This window comes from Triticum dicoccoides, chromosome 3B (genome assembly GCF_002162155.2).
Source record: "Triticum dicoccoides isolate Atlit2015 ecotype Zavitan chromosome 3B, WEW_v2.0, whole genome shotgun sequence".
NCBI classification, from domain to species: Eukaryota; Viridiplantae; Streptophyta; class Magnoliopsida; order Poales; family Poaceae; genus Triticum; species Triticum dicoccoides.
This window is the reverse complement of record NC_041385.1, coordinates 537,498,709-537,505,434: the sequence shown is the minus strand read 5'-3', so window position 1 is coordinate 537,505,434 and position 6,726 is coordinate 537,498,709.

Sequence of the window (6,726 nt, the reverse complement as noted above, 5' to 3'; positions counted from 1 at the left end):
AGTTATTGCATTAGGACAACAACGATTCATCTGCTACTTTGTGTTGCGGTAGTTGAACCCATTCCTCTGCATGACCTGTCATTGCCACAGTAAATAGTTGAAACCCACTAGCATGTGTAGGAGTTGATTGAAGCCATTGTTGTGTTCCTACCATGCCATGCCTGCTATTGCTTAGAGTGTGTCAGGTCTGATTCATTGGGAATGAATTGGAGTGTTACGATATGTTCTGATGCTGAGAGTGAAGTGTGTGAACATGATTTGGTAAAGGTAGCGGTGAGAGGCCATGTATGAGTACATGGTGGGTTGTCTCACTGGAACCATCCTTAAGCACTGAGTTCTATGTATGTTGTCCAATGACTCGATACTACCACACATTGGGATAATCCTACTCTCTCGCTCCTGCTCTCAGTTATTGCATTAGGATAACAACGATTCATCTGCTACTTTGTGCTGCGGTAGTTGAACCCATTCCTCTGCATGACCTGTCATTGCCACAGTAAATAGTTGAAACCCACTAGCATGTGTAGGAGTTGATTGAAGCCATTATTGTGTTCCTACCATGCCATGCCTACTATTGCTTAGAGTGTGTCAGGTCTGATTCATTGGGAATGAATTGGAGTGTTACGATATGTTCTGATGCTGAGAGTGAAGTGTGTGAACACGATTTGGTAAAGGTAGCGGTGAGAGGCCATGTAGGAGTACATGGTGGGTTGTCTCACTGGAACCGTCCTTAAGCACTGAGTTCTATGTATGTTGTCCAATGACTCGATACTACCACACATTGGGATCCTTAATTGACTCTCTCGACTTATTAACCGACTAGATCTCTGTCCAGGAGTCCCAACTAGTTTCTGGTGTTTGTAGGTAGTGCTATTGTTCTACCAAGTGGCACCCGGCAGGGTGGGCTTGGGACAGAATAGGCACACGTGGCCTGGTGTATCGAGTGGCACCCGGATGGTGGGCTCGCGAACCCTGCACACATTGTTTGGGGCCGTGAGCGACACCCCGGCCGGATCTCCTTGCGGATGGAACCCAAATAGGCGATAAACCTGGACTAGAGTCTCGTGTGGTTAGTCAGGTCATGGCCGACACCCTCGCCAGGCTTCCGCTTGAAGGTTGCCGAGATACATGACGTGTACATGGTGGTAAGTGGCGAGAGCGTGTGTGAAGAAGTACACCCCTGCAGGGTTAAGATGATCTATTCGAATAGCCAGGTCCGCGGTTATGGACTTCTTGGATGCTTACATGGTACATAGACAACTTGAAGTGGATACTCTAAAATGCTCAAGACAAGTGTGAGTGCTATGGATGGCCTTCTCGTAGGGAGACGGGGATGAATCCATAGTAGTGTATTGTGTGGTGATTAGTGGACTCGTGTGCGCCATATCACCTCAAGAGTTTCTGGTAGTCGTAGAACAGGATAGCCACCGAGTCAAAGCTGGCTTGATGCAACTAAACCCCACATTACCCTCTTGATACAAATGCATGTATGATAGGATCTGATGTAAGTCTTGCTGAGTACCTTTGTACTCATGTTGCTTTATTTACATTTTTGCAGCGGAGACTTCGGTCTTACTAGTGTTCTCGTGGACTTCGACAAGTAGCTTGCACCTCAGCTACGATCTTGATCGGACGTTGTAGATAGTCAGGCTCTTCAGCCTTTTTCATTTGTAGATGTCTGTACTCAGACATGTAATGCTTCCGCTTGTTGCTTGTTTGCTCCGAATGTTGGGTCATGTGACCCCTGCTTGTAATAATGCTATGATGGCTCTTCTGAGCCTTTATCTATATGAGTTGTTGAGTTATGTTGTGATGCCATGTTGTACAGCACATACTTGCATGTTATGCGTACGTGTAATGTGTATTGCTATGTGTGGGATCTGACTATCTAGTTGTTTATCCTTAGTAGCCTCTCTTACCGGGAAATGTGTCCTAGTGCTTCCACTGAGCCCTGGTAGCGTGCTACTGCTCTGGAACACTTAGGCTGGCCGACATGTGTCCTTATTTGTTCCTGTGTCTGTCCCTTCAGGGAAATGTCACGTGATGAATACCGGAGTCCTGTTAGCCCGCTACAGCCCGGTTTACCGGAGTCCTGCTAGCCCAGTTGCTACAGCCCGGATTCACTCGCTGATGACCGACACGTTCGATGCTGGGTCATGTATGCCTGTCCCTGTAAGTTAGTGCCATTTTGGGTTCACGACTAGCCATGTCATCCCGGGTTCTTTGTCATATGGATGCGAGCGACACTATCATATACGTGTGCCAAAAGGCGCAAACGGTCCCGGGCATGGTAAGGCGACACCCGTGGGAATACCGTGCGTGAGGCCGCAAAGTGATATGAGGTGTTACATGCTAGATCGGTGTGGCATAGAATCGGGGTCCTGACAAGAGTTGTCATTTTTCTTCTCCGTTCTTTTCTTTCCAACAATCTAGCTTCTACTCTTTCTTCCGGAGGCATTGTGATGTTGCTCTTTTCTCTCATCATCTCGAATTGTGAGGATCATGTTCTTTTCATGCTTATCCATTTAACCAGTGTATTGTGTCATCTCTTCAAGTTCTTTTCATCTTATCAAGTTTTCCTTCTTCTTTGAGTCAGAGTGCTACCCAAATTATATCAATCTTATTCCTTCTCTATCTAGTTTTAACCGGAGTGGTTTCAATATATATCTTATCACTAAACCTCTTGGTTCTCGTCGTATCCCTTGTTCCTCTTTTCTAACAGAGTGTTTTCAACTTTTTGTTCATCTTCGTTGTTTTCTTTCTTTCATTTTCCTCAACATCTCAAGGTTCATGGTTTCACTCGTTTGTCGAAGAAGCAACTTAGTTTACCTCTTATCTTCCTCTTCCTTTTCCCTCCGGTGCCATCCTAGATCTCGGGACGAGATCCTCTCGTAGTGCTGGAGTGTTGTAACGCCCCAGATACAACTTTCCATAATCGTAACTCCAACTCTTGCCATTTCCGGCTATGTGATATATTATTTTCCTTCATGGTTGGGTTTTTGTCTTTTGTTTTGCATTTTGTTCATGTCATGCATTTCATCTCATAGCATCATGCGCATTGCATCCGCATGTTTTCATAAAACATGCATCCGTTTTTAGTTGCCGCTTCTCCCTCGCCTCCGTTGATGTTTCTCAGACCAACCGTTCTTTTGTTGTCCGACCGTTTGACCCTTTCTGCACAGTGCACTGACCCCCTCATGCGCGTCCGAGACTTCCCCGAACCCGACCTGCTCAGTCATCACTGATGGATCCGGATCATCCCCTAACATCTATAAAACATCTTCGTTTTCTTATTTGGACCCCTACCTATTTATTTCTCGGCCGCCCGATTACGATCGGACGGACCAGATTAGCCCTTAATCAAAATCCATGCTATTTAAACGGATCAAATCCTAGTCCCTAGCCCTGTCCCATCCATCCATCAAATCCTCCCCGCCGCCGCTCCTCTCTTCCTTGGGATCGCTCCCGATCCAAAATCCACCAACCAGAGCCAGCGCCCGATCCAGATCCTGTCTCGCCCTCCGACCACCTCCCTTGTTCTCCGCGCCACTCAATTCCTAGCCTCCCACGCGCAGCCGCATGCCCGACCTCGAGCTCTCCCGTAGCCAGCCGGCGCTTGATCCAGGTTGGATCGAGGCCACGACCTTGCTCCCTTTGTCTCCTCCGCCCAAGCCACCGCACGGGAGATGCCCGAGCGCTCCTCCTTCCCCCGAACCACACCGCCGGCGACCACCTCTAGCAGGACCGTGCCCTTCCTCTCCATCCTCCTGCCCGCCGCCACCTACCTACCTTCTCTCTCGAGATCCATCCTGCCCGATCCATCCATCCAGTCGATCCCCACCTCCTCGAATTGCAAACCCAGCCAACCACAGAGCACCTCCCACCTCGAGCTCCTGCAAGTTCACCACACAGCCTCGCGCCCGAGCACCTCGGCCCCCTGCCTTGCCGCGTCCGCCTCCCGCTCCAACCTCGTCCATCAGCAACTCCGGCCGCCGCAGATGAGCCCCGTGCCGTCCCTTCCCTTCCTTCTCCTGCCTTTCTCTCTGTCTCCCAAATCCATCTCTCTCCCTATCTCTAACCAGGAACCCCAAGCGGGAGCCGCCATGGATGTCAGGACCCCGACTCGATGTCACGTCGATCTAGCCGGTAACACCTCATATCACTTTGCGGCCTCACGCACGGTATCCCCACGGGTGTCGCCTTACCTTTGCCCGGGACCGTTTGCGCCTTTTGGCTCACGTATATGATAGTGTCGCTAGAATCCATATGATAAGGAGCCCGGGCTGACATGACTAGTCGTAAACCCAAAGTGGCACAGACTTACAGGGACAGGAATCCATGACCCAGCTTCGAACGTGTCGGTCATCAGCAAGTGGGTCCGGGCTGTAGCACTAGGCTAGCAGGACTCCGGTAAACCGGGCTGTAGCGGGCTAACAGGACTCCGGTACTCAATGCGTGACATTTCCCCGAAGGGGACAGACACCGGAACGAAGAAGGACACATGCCGGCCAGCCTAAGTGTTCCAGAGCAGTAGCAAGCTACCATGGCTCAGCGGTAACACTAGGAGACATTTCCCGGTAAGAGAGGCTACTAAAGATAAACAACTAGATAGTCAGATCCCACACATACCAAGCATTTCAATCATACACACAATATGCTCGATATGTGCAAATACAACAAGGCATCACAACATGACTCTACGACACAAATACTTTATTTAAGGCTCAGAGAGCCATACATAACATACACAAAGGTACGGGTCTCACGACCCAGCATTCAAGTCATACAGTCATACAAACCAGCAGCGGAAGTAACTTGTCTGAGTACAGACAACTAGAAAGATAAAAGAGGCTTGGAAAGCCTAGCTATACTACGTGGTCCTTCACAAGCTCAGGATCACCACCTGGGCCTTTAGCCTACTCATTGATGTCAACGTCTACGTAGAACCCATCAGAAGGGGTTGCAGCGTCTTCTGTAAAAATGTAAATTATAGCAACATGAGTACAAAGGTACTCAGCAAGACTTACATCAGATCCTACATACATGCATATTATCAAGAAGGGTTGGTGGAGTTATTGCAGCAAGCCAGCTTTGACTCTTGGCTAGGCTAACCTACGAGACTCCAACTTGAAATGGTTTTTCGCACACGAGTCCACTAATCACCACTTCAATACACTACCGAGGATCCACCTCCGTCTTCCTACAGAAGAGCCATCCTCGGCACTCACACTTATCTTGAGGCTTTTAGTAGTTTCCATTTACTTGTCTATGAACTGTATAGGCAACCAAGTAGTCCTTTACCGCGGACGCGGCTATTCTAATAGATCATGATAACCCTGGAGGGGTGTACTTCTTCATACATGTTTCCACCACTTAGCGTCTGCACACGACATGTGCTCGGCAGACTTCAAGCGAAAGCCGACGTGGGTGTAGACCACGACCTACCTAAACACCTAAGCCTCTAGTCCAGGTTTATCGCCTATCCAGGTTCCATCCGCAGGGAGTCCGGCCGAGGTTTCCCATACGGCCCCGAACGATGTGAACAGGGTTCCCGAAATACCTAACGGGTATTCGGTACACCCGGCCACGTACCTACCGCATCACAGCCCACCCCTACGGTCAGCGCTGTCCGCGGCCTCCAGTAGGCTACAAACACTAGAAACTACTTGCAACTCCTGGACAGAGAGCTAGGGTGAATAAGAAGTCGAGCGGGGTCATATTTCAGGGCCCAATGCATGGTAGTAGCTGTATCTTAAATCACACATACAGATCTCAGTGCTTAAGGTCGGCTTCAATGAAACAACCCACCATGTACTCCTACATGGCCTCTCATCGATACCTTTACCAAATCGTGTTCACCACACCACTCTCATTACCGACATAATCATTTCACTCTAGCCCATCACCCAGATGAACCAGACCTGACACGACTCTAAGCATAGCAGGCATAGCAAGGTAGGAACAACACATACATATGGCTCAATCAACTCCTACACATGCTAGTGGGTTTCATCTAGTTACTGTGGCAATGACAAGTCATGCAGAGGAAGTGGGTTCAACTACCGTAGCACACAGCAGTTTGAAACGCGTTGTCTTAATGCAGTAAAAGAGAGCAGGAGCAAGAACATGGGATTGTATCGATATGATCAAATGGTTGGTTGCTTGCCTGATGGTTCGATGCGCTGATACGGTTCTTCGTTAGGGTAATCACGGTACTCCTCGGAGGCAGATCCTGCCGCAAAGAACACCGATACACAACCATCACCAAACAATGTGCAACAATATGATGCATGCATGAAACATAGCAATATGAGTGTGTTGGGCTAATGCAACTAAGACCAGAAGGGTTTGCACCAATTTGAATCAAAGATTCAAATTTTAAACTCAAACATGGCCTTTTAAAGTGCTTTTCTTTGTTCTGCATTAAACATCAAGTTAACTTGTTTAATCATGCATGAAAATAGTACAGATGGATAGATTGGATTTTTCTGATCATTTTTCATATATAATTTGTCTGATTTGGAGTTACAGAATAAAAGTTATGAATTTTTGAAGTTTAAATTATATTCTGGAATTTCCTATATTAGAATAATTCCAGAAAATCAATTATTGCGTCAGCCTGACGTCAGTGTGACGTCAGCAGGTCAACGGAACAGGTCCAGGTCAAACCTGACAGTGGGTCCCGCGTGTCAGGGTGATTAATTAATTAAAGTTTAATTAAAACTA